The following is an 18,798-nucleotide window of genomic DNA, read 5'->3' on the forward strand; positions in this document are numbered from 1 at the left end:
CCATACACTGCGGCTGACAAAGTCTTGCGGCTTGTCCTCCTTCACTCAGCTTCACTCAATACTAATTTCTGCAATATATCCCGAGCACTAACCAAAAAGAAGAAAAAAAATATGTCGGTTTACTACAGGAAGGGCAATACAATCACTTCAGAAACCTTAGGGATTTTTCACTAGCCTCAGCAGTTATTCCATCTTTCTCGGTTTCCCACTTTCGCAAGCAAAATTTGACCCGCAAACTTTACTCTCAACTGATCAATGAACTATTCTAGTGTGCCTTAGAATTCGTCAAATCTCAAAGTCGAAATTTTTCTTTTATTCCTCAACACTCATACTGACTTGTTGACCACGCCCGATCAACTTACTAAACCGAACAAATTACAACATCAACCAAGTGTCTCATACACTTTTCAACATACTCCGGAGTCTCTTGACCTCGCAGGGCCCGTCTCAACATCAACAACCACGTGGACAATTTTTCCTGCACAAAGCGCTACACACATATGAAGTTCGACGACTTCTCTACTCTCACACTTTGGAGTATCACTCCTCTAAAAAAATGTATTGGGGTTCGTAACCCCCTAAAATCCTCACAAACTTCACAATTCATCTGCGGCATAAGCTGTGCAACCGCGAAACCCTAACTTCATTCATACTGTCACTAGAAACGCCGAAAACATTCTCACACCTCCATTTCCTCCATTCGCAAGCTCTGAGATTCCGGGAAAGTCATTGGGGATTTAGGGCATCATCATCTCTCCAACTTGTTTTATCAAAGAAAATTCTAACTTGAATCTGTCTATTGTTCGGATGGGGTCCCAAAGGGCGAAACCATCAATCTCTGCTACCATCTACTGATAGCACGTCCAGTCTTTATAAACTACTTGTACTTGGACACGCCGGAGGTCGGTGAACCTTTTAACCGAATTGGGTTCTCCTCATCCAAGAATAGTCGGATCACTTGAATCAATAATCAATAACCATTATAATCAATACCCGATTCTCAATTGATAGATCAAACAACACATTAGGAATCAATAACAATCAGTATTTTGACGCAACATGACCTTTCAGTCATGAATAACCACACCAGTTTATTAAAGTTAATGAGTTTATTTCCCTATATTAACAAAGCTAGCTCAATATAAGTAAGTCTCAAAATCAAATGATATACATATACGAACATTACTAGCTGTTCATAGCGACGGAAGAAACGCAATCTACGCAATATCTGGATTATAATGCATTCGGTTATAGCAATGCAAATCACTAATATAAGCAACTGAATTTGACTAATTGCATACATCGGTCAGCATAAAAAGATTTCAATTTAGCATGGTGCATCAGATGAATACCTCAACTAACCTCTAATTAGCATTGGCATGTGGGGCTTCATGCAAAACGAATTTAGTCAACACAAGTTTAGAAAACGTCTAGCTAGGGCCCTGTCAAAATAAGCAGTTGGTACCTAAGAAGGAAAACATAATGCATAATACAATTATCCTTTCATATTTACCAAATACAATCAGCATTCAAGATAAGTCTTCGTCCTTCAGGTACCAGTTCGATCAGCATGGGGCAGATTTCAAAGGGGCAAAGTTAAAGCAAGTTTTCTTGCGGCAGCAAGAAGAATGGGGCAAAAGTTACTGCATGGACAGGACGGGGCAAAATTAAAGTTAAAGTCTCTAGGGTGAGAATTCTTAAGTCTCTTTCTCTGCGACAGAGTAAAGGCATCAAGGTGTCATTTAAAATGGCGTCTTGCTTCTGGCTTCAAAATGGCATCAAAGAAAATGGCTGACTTCTCTTTGTCCGGTGGGTTTAAGTAAGAAACGTTCCAAATTCTTCAGGGTCTTCCATTGGAGGGTTCATAGGGTGGCTTCCTTTTGACCAATGAATAGTCTCTTTCTCCTAGTACTCATTTATGCATAAGGTGTCCTTGGAGCCTTGGAACACAAGTTGCAACAAAGTTTGCCAATTAATTCCATATCAGAGTCTTTATTGTCTGCACCTGCAGAAACTGACCTTGCTTCAAAGGGGATGAAACTAGCCTAGCACGAAACCTTGAGATAAGTGTATTAGTCATTTCTACTGGAAAAAAATACAACCTTAAAGTAAAAGTACGTTTTGTTAATACAAGTGAAAACCACGCAGTTAAATTTGAGACCAGGCAAACTAGGCCAAAGCCTCTGTTAAATATAAGCTAAGCATATAACAGTTTCAACAAGAAAATCATAAAATACATTTGCAATTATGACGGATTACTACATTGTCAATTCTTCATGATTAATTAAGCTCGTTTATAATAATGGCGAACTACCTCGTGGGCACAATTTCCCACGTACGTTATTTTTCTTTGCTAAATTCACACTACCTTATACGATTTTTGTTACATAATATATGAATATTTGTTAGTCCTTTTTTTTCTGCTTCATCAGGCTCATTCCCTTTTTCATTTCAGCACCTCGGCCCCATTGTGCTCCACTGTCAGGGATCTCTGTCATACAATTTTCAGCGTTTATGATCCACCAGATGGGTTAATATATTATCTGTGGTTCTTCCTGGTTGCCCAAAAGTTAGCTAACGTTTCCTCCCCAATTCATGCTATTGGGTACTTTCTGATGCTTTTGTCCTCTTCACTTTTTGTGGTCTGGTTTGACAGTGCACCTGTTGCCACACAATTATGTGACTATCAGTAGAGAGGGGCTTTGATTCCGCACACATGTTGGGAGTTAGGAATACATGTTTTGATTGGGCAGAATGATGAGCTTCTGCAAAAAAGGTGCTTGCCCTCAATGCAGCTGTGGTCAATTTATTTATCTAGCTGCCTAAGCTGGAACTTTCTGGGGCACACACATCACATTGGAATGCTATTAAAGTGTCTTGGATACCTAGACAATGTATGTTTTCCTCTAACAGGAGCAAAGATAGGAAGATGGCTGGGATTAGCCCACGAGGAATTTTAGGATTAGCTTGACAGTGCAACTCTCATCTGACCTTTTAACCTACACCAGTATTATAACACAGTGCTTTGTTTCCATACAAATTCATATCTGTTCCCTTGCTATTAAATTATGCTTCACATTGCCATTAAACAGTGGCACTGCCATTGATTTTTTATGCTATACTCTCACTTTTAGCCCATTTCCAGACATCCTGTTTCCATTGCTCAATTGCTGCTGTCTCCCCTGCCTGCCACTGAATAGCGATACGTCTTTCAGCTAAGATGTGTTGGCTCTCCCCTCACTGGGCTTGTAAAGCAATACCAAAAGGCATGCCTGTAGTAAACATGGGATGTCCAGCATCAAACCCAGAATGTCCACCACCTTCTTCCAAAAAATATTGTCATTACTTTGCAGCCCCACACCATATCCATAAAACCTGCATTTAGAAGGTTGCATCTTGGGCATTTCTGTGTATCTATTCCCAGAGGCTCTGAGGGTATTCCATAATAGCTTCTGAGTGACTCCTTGTCAATCTTTTATTAAAGTTGGTTTCTGTTGCCAAGTCATCCTATTGCCCTGTTTACCCCCATTTATTTGTTGTTGCTGACTGCTACGGGTGGTAACTGAGTCTGACTGTGCCTTGGGCTGTGCTAAACAGACCCAGGCCAGTGCTATGTTGAAACACACACATGTAGTATAGTACACTATGTATTAGGGTACCCTTATATTTGCATGACAACCCCTATAAGTCCCTAGTAAATTATAGGGCAAGCAGGCAACGACTACTTATAAGACCCTAGTAGATAATGGGGCATGGAAGTTAGAGGACCAGAAGATTTGCTGCCCTTTGCATGTGGGCACTACTGGAGGTTTTCCATCAATTGTAAATGCAGTCTGACTATGCAGACTGCATTTACATGGAAATGGTGTCTGAATTCGACTTCAGAGCTATGTGCACTTTAAAAGTGCTAATCTACATTATTTTTTACATATTGGGGCCACCCAGGCTTTCCCCTAAGTGTAGTAGGGGTGGGGGGGTCATGTAACTATAAGCAGGCTCCTTATAGAATATAAATTATAAACCCTGGTTAGGGAAATATACTCATTTCATTTCCCCCCACTGTAGATACTGGGCTCCATAAGCTAGCATTGCAATATTGTATTTGATTGTAAATTTTGTTAGAAAAGTCATAGAAAGATCATTCCAGGACTTACAAGAATTGCTTTGATAAATCCAACAATTTGCCACTGGATATTTTTTTATAACTTGTTCAGAAAAAAGTTATGAGGCTTTTCTTTCTGTAAGCCAAAATTCAGCCTTCTGGAGTCCCCTCCCACCCTCCCCCCGGCACCCCACCACCAATTGGGCAGTACTAACAGGATTAGTAAGGCTGCTTTAAGTAGGTGATAAGTGGCAGTTCAGGGCATAGGCTATCTGTAGAAGGGAGCCCTGCAGCTGCACGGGAATGCCAGAGCAGGGGGTGGAGGGTGCGGGTGTTAATAAAGCATTCAATCTCAAAGGAGAGCAGGGAATGCCAGGCCACCTACCCCCACATCCTGTACCCCTCAGGAAGGTAGCAGGCCTAAGGAAGGAATTTGCAGATGTTAGGAGGAGGGGAGCCATGGAAATTAGCCACACTGGGAGTTCATTCAGTTAGCTCTGACTGCTCTGGAAAAATCACGCTTTCTGGGACAGGAACAATTTGGAGGAAGTGGTCATGCAACTGGCTGTCACCCTGTATTCTATTGGTCAGGGATGCCCCCCTTCCTGATGCCCAGAAGCTGTGAATAAATATGCAAGAGGTGCATAGCCTCTGAGTTCTGCTGCCTGAAACTACAAGAGAAAGAAGGACTGTCCTGCTGGAATTTGGATCTGCACCCTAGGCCAGCACTTCTGAGTGAACTGTACCTGCTGCACAATCTGGTACGACAGCCCTGGGGACTGTGCCTTCCTTCAAGATCGGACTCAGGAGTGGACTCTCTGCAGCTACAGATTAACAGAGCTTCACTTGCAGCATCTCCAGCAGGAGTTCACAGCCTGGAGGACATCAACTGGACTTTCAAGGATTTGGCCAGGTGCATTGTGGGAATTATGGTCCCAACTTTCCAAAGACCATCCAGGAGATTCCAGACCCTTGGGTTTGTGATTTAGCCCCTTTGAACCTGCAAATGAGGACTTCAGGAAACACCTCCTGAATTTTGGAGAATTTTGGTAAAAAAGCTCCAGGAGGTGACCGACTCGACCCAGGAAGTTAAGCCAGCGAACCTTCACCGAATCTGGCCTGGATTTCAAGTTTGTCCTGCTGAAAAGCTCCAGAGGTCTGACTTCCAGATTTAACTGGAAGCTCCCTGAAAATCAAGCGTCTGAACGCTCACTGAATCCGGCCTGGTGAAGAGCATTGAGAGCCCTCGGAAGAAAAAGGTCCAGAAAAGTTAAGGGTGAAGGTAAAATTTTGAATGAGGCCGCCCGCTTAGTGTATCCGACCAGGGCTCCACTGCAGTCGGCTTCAAACTTTGACTCTGGCTCAGTATACTGTGACCAGATGTCCTGATTTGGCGCGTTCTGTTTCTAAGCACTAGAAAGTGTTTATTCTTTAAAAATTCATATCTCCGTTTCCGTACATTGGATTTTTGTTGTTTTGGTGCCTATTTACTCGTAATAATATAACCTATTTTTATGAATTGGTGTGGGATTTCTGTGTGTTGTGTCTTACTTATTTACTGTATTGGCGTTTTTGAATGCTTTAAACTCTTGTGTCCTAAGTTAGGCCTAAATGCTCGGTTGCAGCTACCAAGGGATGAGCAAGGGGCTAATTTACTGAGAACTTCACTTACCCTGTATTGTGTTAGTGGCCTTATTGCCAGTGGTAGGTACATACTTACCACTACCAATAGCCCACTTTCCAACAGTTTCCCATTAAAGTCTAGTTGACTGCATGACAGGTTTAGTCATATGAGTCAGCAATTTATAAAACCATGAAACCAGCCTGCTTCCAGTCCTCATAAGTAAAAAAGCAATTGTAGCTGCTCGTGGGTTTGGGCTCTGCCGATCCCAACCTCCATGCACTCTTCGTGATGCCAATCAACCTGTCATATATAAGGAGCTGCTTTGGGGGCAATCCCAACTCCCAACTAGTTTTATTCCAACTAAGTAAATTGTCGGTGTGTGTGGGGAGGTCCATATTCGCATTAGCCCTTGTATTGGGATGTTCAGGGCATAACACAGCTTAGACATAGTTGTATGCATGCACCTATGCCAGCATTTGAGTCCCGTTTTCATTAGTTGATGCAGTTGGCAATGTTTTGACTTGCACCTTAATGGTAAAGAGAGGCAGTCTCTTCCTTGATTGGTGCTAGCCACTGGAGTTGTTTTTCGGAAATTAGACCCATCTAGCCACCTAGAGAGCCACTGGAGTTGAGCAGCTACATAATAGTGTTCATACTCGGGCCCCCTTAGTCCTCTTCGATAGTGGGTGCAAGCATGACAGCATTATGGACTCTATATCGTTCAGAACCCCATATGAAGCCACACAATATCGATTCAAAGTCTTTAAGCCAACGGGGGCTAATATACATTGACAAATGAATGATGTAATATAGAAATCAAGATAGAATTATCACTTTTGATAATGCTATATGACCCATCACAGACATCGGCAACACCTTGCAGAAATGTGTATTACCCTTCAGAGCTCTGAGGCTGTTACCAGGTTACAGTCCATTATATCGGCCTCCGCATGGTACACCCTCTCTCTCAAGTATCTAAAAGTATGACTACTTCATGTTATACGTCAATCTTTCAAACTATCTGGTTTTGATTTAGCAATAGATGTATAGCTGGAATACACAGGATAATGCCATGGGAATTTAAATAATGCTGTGTTCTTTTGCAAATGCTTGTATTTATGTATGTTGGTATTTTTTGTTTATAAATGACGTTTTCAAATATAGCATGGAGAGAATGATAACAGATGATGTTCTGTCAGTGATTGACTGTAGTGTGATATGACATCTACCTTCAGCAGAGGCTGGTTTGGCTGCTAAACAGAGCTGGCTAGAGAAGCAGACAGAAAAGAGGGAGCGTCTAGCTAAATGATCACATCATCAGATACAAACCCAGAGACAAATTCAGGGTTATTTAGACCCGTAAAGTACTTTAAACGTAGGTGCCAATAATATTAGTATCTGTTTTTTTACACCATTCAACTTTTTAGCCTGAGCGCATATTGCTTATCATATTGCCCGCCAGGTACATAGGCTAATGACACACAACCTGGACGTGCAAACCGTGTTTCCCTATCGCGTTGTCCCAATCAGTAAATCATGTTATTCTACATGTAGTTTTTCGACCAAAATTAGTGATCAGGTCTGATGACACTACTCTTAGTTCTTTAGTGTGAAAAACAACTACCCAGGGCTCAAATGCACACACAAATACCCTTTTCTGACTCCCCTCCAGATTTTTAAATCAAGAAAAGACTGGACCATCTTTGAAATGGTCAGCTGTGTATACTTGAAGGGCTGTTTTTTTCCCTTTTGTACCGTGGAAACGACTGTCCCGCTGGATAACCAAGCAATGAAAGGCAACTGTGGTTTTCGTTATAATGTATAAAAACATAGCAGAAATTCTTTCAGTGATTCCAGACATTTGCTAAATCAAACAGTCCAGCAGATTCTGACACATCTGTTCTATTGGCAGCCGCTCCTCATTATGAGGTTTTTCATTGCTCCAATCCAGTCACATGACATTATCGCAGGAAGGCCATCCTGTTGTCATGAGGAAAAGGCTGGCAAGAAAAAGGCCCAAGATACTCCTAAAGTGGTTCCACAAAGTCTACTTAGTACCAGGAAGGCTGACTGGCAGCCTACACAGCAGCAACATTTATTGAAAATTAAAGTGTGGCAGGATGCAGAACGAGTCATATTTTCAAGGGTGATTGCTGGACACTGCATTTCCGCAATGGACGGCACACATTTTGCCATGCGGTTCCAGTGTCAGTGTAGAAGACATTTTACCCACAAAATGGCATCTTAATTTTATCTTCTGAATCTGTTGCTTTCTTGTTTTGCTTTTAATTATTGTAGAATTATAAAGTGCAATATAGAGAAAGCGATTGGAATCCACCTGTCAAAATGAACAACGATGTCATGCAAGGGCACACTAGAAGGGTTATGACCAAGTGCTTCAAGTGGAACATTACAGCAATACGATAAAGGAACTCAAATAAAATGTACAATTAACTCTGAAATATGAAAGCATTAACAATGATACCGTCAATACAGACATTTTTAGTGGAGGTTTAGTAACAGCCTATGAATGATAGTCGTATGCAGCTTACAAAACATCCCATTTTGGGCACTTTTCTCATATGGTGAATGCATTAGTTAATAGGAGAGCGTTCCTTCCACACAGTCAATGGAGGCCAACTCGTATTCAAAATTGTATGAGGTTGGGAGGGGGTAATACAATAACAAAATAAAATTGAAAAAAGCACCTACCTTTAGATGATCTTCTCTCCTCGCGTTGTGTCATCTCTCCCAGCTCCGACGGGTACAGGACCCAGGAAACTGCACAAGCCAATCCTGATGCTATACCACTGACCTGGTCAGTGAACTGCTCTGCCTCCCGGAGCTCCACTTGTGAGTAGAGTCCTCGTTCCTCTGAACTCCTGACCCCTGTGCCTGCCTGCCTGCGCCTCATCCCTGGTGTCTAGTGGAAGAGCTCTGCTTTCCTACTAGGCTGCCCTCTGCCTCTCTCCTCCTTTTTTTCTGCCTCGCTCTCTCTGTGCTCTCTCTTCCGTGTCTGCCCCCTGTGCCCCTTTTGCTGTTCGCTCCCCACAGTGCTCCTTTTGCTTTTCACTCTTTCACTCTTTCTTTGCTTTTCCTTCCACTCTGCTCTCTCGCTCCCCCCTCTCTCTCTCCCCTGCTGCTGCTGCCCCCGTGGCACCGCCCCCACCTCACTCCTTGCTGCACTCCTGGCGCTGCTGCCCCTGCCCGTCCGCTTTTTTCACGCCGTTTTCGCCCCCGCTCCCTCTCTCAGCTGTCCTCTCCTCCTTCCCTCCCTTCTTAATGGGGGCTGCTCTGCGGCCATGGTGCTGGCACGCCAAAGGTAAGCCCATCTGTGCCCATCCGCACCCAGACCGCACCCAGCACGCTCCCCTGGTTCTTGCCCACCACCGCCGAAACACCCGACTCTGCTACAATGCCACCACCCTCCACGCACTCAACACTGCCCGCTCATCCACCTGCCATAAAGCCAGCCAGCAGCTCACTCGCAGACACTTCTTCTGCCAGAACTGCACCTTCACCAGCATCCACGCCGACGACCCACCCACCAAGGTAGAACACAACCATCTCATATGCATCCTACTTAACAACCGCTCCGTCCACAATCACGCCGTCGAACGTGGAATCTACTCGACTCAGCTTTGCCAGATGTCACCTTCCTGACCAAGACCTGGATGATCCCCTCCTCAGCACCCGACATCGCCACAGCCATCCCAGACGGCTACAAGATCACCCACATGGAACGCACCAACAAACCAGGAGGAGGCATCGCCATCGTCCATAAGAACACCCTCAGAATTATGACCAGCACCGAAGACACCCTCGGCACCACCAAACACCTGCACTTCCAGATCCACACCGACCCAACCACCCTCAGAGGAACCCTCGTTTACAGACCACCCCGGCCTCCAACAGCAGTTCAGCAACTCCATCACCAACGTCATCAGCACGCACACTCCCGCATCCACAGACTACATATTTCTTGAGGCCTAGAACTTCCACCTCGAAAACACCAACAACAACTCTACCACCCTGCTCGTCAACCTCGCCAACCTCGGCCTCAAGCAGCTCATCACAACACCCACCCACTCTGCAGGACACACACTCAACCCCATTTTCTCCGCCAGCAAACACGTCTCCTTCAGCCACACCACCGAACTCCACTGGACCGACCACCGCTGCATCCACTTCTCCTTCAAGAAAGCCACAACACACCATCACCAGCAACGGATTCCCCACCACAGATGGAACAAGGTCACCAAAGACCAACTGATCACTGCCCTCTACCGGAACCCACCTATTGACACCACCAACACTGACACCGCAGCCAGCAACCTCAGGCAATGGATCAACAACTGTGCCAACACTCTTGCCCCGATCAAGAATCCCTCCAACAGACACACCAACAGAAAGGCCTTCTGGTTCACCACTGATCTCCAAGAATCTAAGCAATCATGCCAAAGTCTTGAAAAGAAGTGGCACCAAGATCAGACACTGGACAACCACACAGCCTTCAAGAACGTCATCTGCAGACACCACCAACTCATCTGAACTGCCTAGAGGACCGCCTTCAAAGAATGCATCAAAAACAACGCACATGGCTGCAAGGAGCTCTTCAACAATATGATGGAGCTCTCCAACTACGGCTCCAATGTCAGCGACATTCCGCCATCACAAGACCTCTGTGACTCCCTAGCCACCTTCTTCTTTTGCAAGATCACAGACATCCACGACAGCTTCAGTACTCAGACCCCCCGTCAGCCACCGACTCACAGAGTCACCACCCACCAGCCTCATGCTCTCCTGGACCCACGTCAACAACAATGATACCATTGAAATCATGAACACCATCCACTCTGGCTCACCATCCGACCCCTCCCCTTACCACATCTTCAACAAAGCAAGCTCTGTCATCACACCCCAACTCCGGAAGATCATCAACAGTTTCCTTAAGAGCGCCACGTTCCTGGAGAGCTGGAAACATGCCACGATCCACACCCTCCTCAAGAAACCCCAGGTGGACCCAAAGGACATCAATAACTTCCGGCCCATCTCCCTGCTCCCCTTCCCGGCAAAAGTCCTAGAGAAAATTGTCAACAAACAACTGACTTGTTTCCTTGAGGAGAACAACACTCTGGACCCAGCCCAATACGGATTCCGCAGCAACCACAGCACCAAAACCGCCCTCATCGCTGCCACTGATGATATCAGGACCATACTGGACAATGGCAAAGCTGCGGCCCTCAGCCTCCTGGACCTCTCAGCCGCATTCAACACCATCTGCCACCACACCCTACGCACACGCCTCAATGACGCAGGAATCCATGACAGAGCCCTGGACTGGATCACCTTCTTCCTTACTGGCAGAACTCAGAGAGTCCGCCTCCCTCCGTTCTGCTCTGAAGCCACCAAAATCGTCTGCAGCATACCCCAGAGTTCATCCCTCAGCCCAACGCTCTTTAACGTGTACATGGATCCGCTCGCTAACATTGCCCGATCTCACAACCTGTACATCATCTCATATGCCGATGACACCCAACTGATCCTCTACCTCACCAAGGACCCCCCACTGCCAAGAACAACCTCCATGAAGGAATGAAGGCCATCGCCGAATGGATGAGGAACAGCTGTCTGAAACTGAATTCCGACAAGGCTGAGGTCCTCATCTTCGGCTCCACTCCCTCCACTTGGGATGACTCCTGGTGGCCAGCCACAATGGGAACTGCACCGACACCCACTGACCATGCACACAACCTGGGATCCATCCTGGACTCTTCACTATCAATGACCCAGGAAGTGAACGCCATCACCTCCTCCTGCTTCAACACCCTCCGCATGCTTTGGGAGATCTACAAATGGATCCCCATGGAAACCAGAAGAACTGTCCCCCAAGCCATCGTGAGCAGCAAGCTGGACTACGTCAATGCCCTCTATGCAGGAACCACGACCAAACTCCAGAAAAGACTGCAACGCATCCAGAATGCCTCTTCAAGCCTCATCCCGGACATCCCCCACCACTGCCACATCACAGCCCACCTGAGAGACCTACACTGGCTCCCCGTCAACAAGCGAATCACATTCAAACTCCTCACCCACGCTCACAAGGCACTGCACAACACAACACCAGACCAGAATACCTTAACAGACGGCTCTCCTTCTACACCCCGACCTGACACCTTCGCTCCACTGACCTTGCCCTTGCCACCGTCCCACTCATCTGCAGAACAACTACCGGTGGCAGATCATTCCCCCAACTCACCACCAAGACGTGGAACACTCTTCCCTCCCACCTGTGTCAGACTAAGGAACTATGTACCCTCAGGAGACATCTCAAGACACGGCTGTTCGAGCAGTAGAAGCCAGCCCCCAGCGCCTTGAGACCCTCATGGGTGAGTAGTGCACTTTGCAAATTCTCTGATTGATTGATTGACGCTAGTTTTATACTGGTAACCAGCATGAAACCAGCGTCAGGATTGCTGGGAGCAGGCTCTCTCAGCACTCACCAGAGCGCTGGAGGCCTGTGCATTCTTTAACTCAGCTGTCTTATGACAGTTGGGTTAGAGATGTTTAAAGTCGCAAGACGACCAGCCAAAGGGACTTGTGCACTTTAAACAAGTGGACAGCTCCCTTCTGCCACTCGGCAGCAATTGCCACACCCTGTCCTGACACTCGATACAGGATGGGGCGTGGAAAAACAGAATGGTAATAAACAAAGTCTATTACCATTTTATTTTTCTGTTATGGGGGCATTTTTTTTGGGGGGGGGTGACGCTCCTCCGCCCACGTGGAGGGGCCACCCCTGCACACTGCAACTACCTGTAAACCTATTTTGATAACCCCAATCACAGAATAATTTAAATCGTGCTGTCATGAAAAGACTCTCACAGGCAAGCTGCGAGAGAGTATTAGTTAATGTAAAAAACATAGGCGTCTAGTCATCAAAACATTTTGAGTATGTAAAGTAGAACTCCAGTAGTACTGCTGTACATACACACAAATGCTGTTTTCAAACATGTGTAAGGTAATCTCCGCTTACTTCCATCCTATCTCTAATGTATACTATCTCTACCACAAGTTAAGTTAATTCCACAGATGGAGATATATGTTTTTGAATTAAATGTGGGCAGGGCAAAGCATGTGGTCGGAAAATGAGGAATATCTAATACAAAATGGTACAACTAAGACACCTTCCAAACATACACTGCTGAAAGACCCTCGTCACACATAGGTGTTTCAGCAATGTATCATTCTATCATTCATTCATTCATCCACATGAACCATATTAAACAATCTGACAACTACGTTTATCTACATACATCATTCAACCATACGTGAACCACGTGTTTTCAGCAGAAAGTGGCAAATAACAATGGCAAAAGTACATCCACACACCGTTATCAGAAACCACTAGGGTGACATTTAGAACTACAATCATGTTGATTTTTCTACAATGTAGCTGGAAAATGTCAAGGCCTAAGTGGGGAGCAATTTGCAGGATCGGAGGGCAGGGGGTTCTGCGAACTGTAACAAACAGGGTTACATACTGAAAGTAGTGCATTCCTGCCCAAACCAAGGACTGCCACACAACCCTCCTCCAGCCTGCAACTCCTTCTGTTATAGAATCCATCAAAAGGGCTGGGAATAGAGAAGAGAGGGGGTTATCAGTTTCTCACCAGAAGCAGTGGAGGTAAGCAGGGAGGTGGGTCTTCCAAAAGTACCCTCGGCTGTATAGGGACCAAATACTCATCTGAATAACCCACAATGAATGGAAATCAGACAGGACATTGCCTTGGGCTACAGTGCTATGGCCCTCATTCTGACCTTGGCGGGCGGCGGAGGCCGCCCGCCAAAGTCCCGCCGTCAGGTTACCGTTCCGCGGTCGAAAGACCGCGGCGGTAATTCTGACTTTCCCGCTGGGCTGGCGGGCGGTCGCCTTCAGACCGCCAGCCAGCCCAGCGGGAAAGAGGCTTCCACGATGAAGCCGGCTCGGAATCGAGCCGGCGGAGTGGAAGCTGTGCGACGGGTGCAGTTGCACCCGTCGCGTATTTCACTGTCTGCGTAGCAGACAGTGAAATACATGTAGGGGCCCTCTTACGGGGGCCCCTGCAATGCTCATGCCAGTGGCATGGGCACTGCAGGGGCCCCCAGGGGCCCCGAGACCCCCCCTACCGCCATCCGGATCTCGGCGGTCCGACCGCCGGGATCTGGATGGCGGTAGGGGGGGTCGGAATCCCCGCGGCGGTGCAGCAAGCTGCGCCGCCGCGGAGGATTCAATGGGGCCGCGGTAAACTGGCGGGACCCCGCCAGTGGTGCCGGTCCGACCGCGGCTTTACCGCCGCGGTCGGAATCCCCATTGGAGCACCGCCGGCCTGTCGGCGGTGCTCCCGCGGTCCTCCGCCCTGGCGGTCAAAGACCGCCAGGGTCAGAATGACCACCTATGTGTCTTCACACCATTAGAACCAGGGACTGTCGCAAGCAGTGGGAATGCATGCAGTACTGTTCAGCCTTAAGGCAGAAGATGTGCTGAGTGTATCTGCCTTCCTGATAGTTACTAGAATAGGCACATTGTTCTCCAGGAAACAATCAGGGACAGAAACTGTGGATGGATTCATTGCTTCTTCATGGGTACTGACCACCAAGTGTGAGTTTGGTACCTTTGCTGGCCACCTAATTAGTGATCAACTTGTCAGCAGGTGCTACTACAAAGATGTCCAGGAGAGGTTACTCACCTATGAGGTCTCTTGAGGAGGCTATAGGCATAGCTAACAGCATCCAAGCCTCTAGAAGTTCAGTCACAGAGCACAGTAATGTTGCCGATAAAACTGTCCTGATGGTCAAAGGAAACAGAGCTGATCCTAGCAAACCCTCAGATAACATAAATAATTTAAGTGGAAACAGTGTATGCCACTGCTGTGGTTGTAAATTTCACATTGCTTCAAATAAACAATGCCTAGAATCAGGTAAAGAGTGTGTGTCAAGTGTGGCATGACAGGACATTTTGTGAGAATAGGTCACGTATACAAGGAAAAACAATGTGAATGTGGTGGCTGATGATAGTGAACATGCACTGACTGATAGCATAGACACTTTGTTTTTATGTGTTAGAGTAAATGAAGATATATTTCCCAAATCCAAAGATCCTATTTAAGATGATATTATTCGTCATGTGCATGTTCCTGTTTTAACTGATTCAGGTTCTAAAATTACCATGATTTCAAAAGATTCTTTTAAAAACAAGGATTTTAGGATAAGCTTACATTTACCTGATATAATCCCCAAAGAGTATAATTGTGAAACAGTTGACTTGGAACACTGTTTTTAACACTATCATAAAGGTAAATCGGTGGGAGGTGCAAGGTGCAAGGTGAGGTCTATGTTTCTCATCATGGACCAGACATTCTTGATTGGCATCATCAAGGATGTTTAAGGATTGTTTTAAGAACTGGGTGTACTAAGCAAGTCCTATGTGTTGAAGAGGATATTGTTAATGCAAATTCGATCACTGTGGAAAAAGTGTTGCCAGATCACAATGAAAATTTATGAAGAAAAAGTGGGGACGTGAGAGGTTTTGTTCATACCATTAAGCTCAAAGAAGGAAGACTGCTTGTGGAACATAGGTTGAGATTTGTTCCATTGAACATCAGAGACAGCTTAGATAAGCTTCTTGCACATTTGTGTAAATATGAAGTGGTAGGACCAATTGCATCGTCTTTATGGCTATATCCCTAAGTGGTGGCATGTAAGAAGAAGACGAATGAGCTGAGGATGTCTATTTACCTTAGAAGTCCCAGCAAAGCCATATATGTTGATGGGCATCCTTTACCTAAGATAAAATAAATAATTAATACACAAGCTGGTGCTAGATGCTTTTCAAAACTTGACATGAAGTCAGCTTGCCACCTGGTGGTACTTGCTAAAAATTCCAGACATCCCACCGCTTTCTTTAACCCCTCTGGGATATTTCAGTATTGCAGGATGCCTTTTGGACTCACTTCAACTGCAGCTCTTTTTCAGTGGGTTACTGGTGATGCTGTGAAGGTAGTGGAAAGGGTCTTGGTTTTCCAAGATTATTTTCTGGTTTGTAGAAAGGTCTACAATTAGCATTTATCAAGATTGAATGCTATTCTTCTTGCACTCAAAATGAAAGGGTTGAAGTTAAGGAAAGACAAATGTGAGTATGGAGTGTTCACATTTGAATATCTTTGCCTCGTTGTGTCTAGTGATGGTATTGCTCCATGTCCAGTGTTGCTTAAGGCAATTGAAAAAGTGCCTGCACTAGTAGACCATGAAAAACTTCAAGCTTTTTAGGGATGTGTGATTTCAATGCTAGTTTATTTGGAACATTTCTACCAAAGGTGGAACCTCTTCTCCCTTTATCGAATAAGAATTCAAAGTTTGCATTGGGTCAAGTGAGAGAAGAACCTTTACTTAAAATAAGAACTGTCTAATGCTCCTTTACATACATACAAGGGAAGCCACTGTCTATTACGGTAGATGCCAGTCATGTGGGGATTGGTGCAGTTCTATTTCAGATAAAGGATAGTTCTGAACTTATTATTGCCTTTGCTTCATGTACTCTCAGGCCACAAAAACACGTTTACTCTTTTTTGAGTGTGAAATGCTGGCTTGCACCTGTGCAGTTGAAAGGTTTCAAGCTTATTTCTAGGGAAATTAGATTCTTTTGAATACAGACAATAAACCCCTTGTTCCTGTTATTAGTGATTTCAATATTTATCCCACAAAAGTAACAGCCAGGATGGTAAAGGTGAGTGTGAAACTTCTTGAGTATCATTTTGATGTGAAATAAATTCCTGGGGGACATAACAAGAAGGCAGATTGTCTTTCTCATTTTCCTTGGTCAGTGATGAAATTTAGAAGGTGTTGAATGATCAACAAGATATAGAGTGTTTGGTTGCGCCTGGTGTACAGGGTACATTTGAACGTGTCCATGAAAATAAAAGGAAGAATGCCCTAGCTCAAATTATTTTCTTGAAGAAAGTTATTGAGTACATGAGTAAAGGTCAAGCTAGAGAAAGTAACCTTTCTGTGGGTTTGCAATCCTTTAGTAAGATACAAACAGCACTTTCAGTTGAAGCAGGTTTAAATATTTAGAGTAGATAAATTGGTTCCACCAAGCTCCATCGGATGTAAGTTACTGCAGCTAAGCTATAAAGGCCATTTGGGTGTGACTCTTAACAAAACAAGACTGAGAGAAATCTACTGGTGGCCAGAGATGTACAGGGATATGGAGGGCCTGATTAAGAAGTGGTCAGTGTGTTCTACGTCACAACAAATGTTTTAAGAACAACAAACGTCTTAAGTGGACCACATCACTGATAGTGAGTGTGTGCATCCCAGAATGGGTGTGAAGTAGAGTATGTTTGGATTTTCTGGGTACATTTTATATTCTGTCAAGTGTGTAATGTGTTGCCATTGTTCTAACTGATCCTCTACTTAAGTGGCTGGAGGCCAAATTTGTACATGAGATAAACACCAAGACTGTTATCCCTTTTCTAACTGATGTACATTTTAAGGGAGGGTTTTCCATCTGAAATCATGCCTGATAACTGTGGTCTACCACAGCACTCCTGACACCATGATGCAAGTTCTTTTTTCAAGCGGTAACATCGTGATGGGCGTTTCTCTCTTTCAAGCGATCTTCTCAGGACTTTCTTAAGACTGCTTGGCTGAGCAAACTAGCCAATGTAGATGTTGCCATTGGTGTTGATCACAATATTAATAAAATGCACTCGAACATTCACCAGACTCAGATGAATAGCAAGATTAGATGTGATGTGATGTGAACAAATTAACAGTCTTTATTTTACAAAACAGGAAATTAGGTTTGTGTCCAAGAGCTGGATGTTACAGCTGTTGAAGGTGGGGTGAAAGTTGGTGCACTTCGCCAGGTTGCAGAAGTCAGTCAGGATGGTTGTGCTGTGAGACTGAAGAATGGACAATGGTGGGATAGTGCTTGTGTGGTCAAAGTGACAAGAAATCCCACGGGTGATGCCATGTTTTCTGGGGTTGACTGCAATTTACTGGAAAGGTAATTTGCAAAGTGTTCATGTATATAATGTGAAGGAAAATTTCCTGTTATATTTAGAGATTTTGTGGTGGGGTAATCATTGTACATTTTCGTGTGAATGTCTTCATTCTTATTAAAATGTATTTAATTTGTTTTCTTTGTTACTTGTATACTTTTATTTAGAATATTCTTTAAAAAAATGTCATAAACTGTAATTGAAGGGAGAGGTATGTTGTGTCCTGCGTTCATTCTCACGTTTGTGTCCCTCAACCTGGAATGCAATGTGGGGTCCTTTGAGACATGACTCGGACAGGATAGTTGGTTTCCTCCCTTGTGTTGTTAGTGGTTGTCTGTTTACTTGTATACTTAAAAAGTACATTTTACTTACTTTAATCTCCGTTTCAACACTCACTACCTGTTATTCCCCCCCTTCTGAAGGCGTTCGCCCTTAAGATCCCCAGCCTAGGGTAATATTCCTGAGGCCTCATGCAGTATCCCATCCCTGGTCCCATAGTATGCCACAATGCCATGCATTTAGGCAGAAGAGGTTTTTCACACCCAGGTTGTATGATAGCTGTTGACAGACTGAAGGGCCTCATTTAGAGAGGAGTGGAAATACCGGAATGTATAGATCAATCATTGGAGGATTCTCATTTGGTGGAAAATACAGTGAAATTACTTTGCCATGCTATCCTTAAGCCAGATGTAATTTCACTGGCAGATTTTTTTTTACTGGTCTACAATTATCTAACAAAGGACTAGGGATGTGCGAAAAATTGACTAATATGCTTTTGTGCAACCAAAATTACACAAAATTACGCATAATTAAGTGAAATGCAAATGTGTCATTTACCACAATATTTTAGCGTGAAATGCATCCTCGTTTCAATTTTAGACTCAAGGATGCATTTCACTCAAACACCAAACTCACTGCAGTAGTCATTCACGTTCTGCTGTTACCTGGTGTTTGTAGTACATTTTTACCACAAATGGCATGTTCACTGTTATTTTTTTACTGTTAATGGTGCTTAATTATGTAGAGTA

This window comes from Pleurodeles waltl, chromosome 5, assembly GCF_031143425.1.
Source record: "Pleurodeles waltl isolate 20211129_DDA chromosome 5, aPleWal1.hap1.20221129, whole genome shotgun sequence".
NCBI lineage: Eukaryota > Metazoa > Chordata > Amphibia > Caudata > Salamandridae > Pleurodeles > Pleurodeles waltl.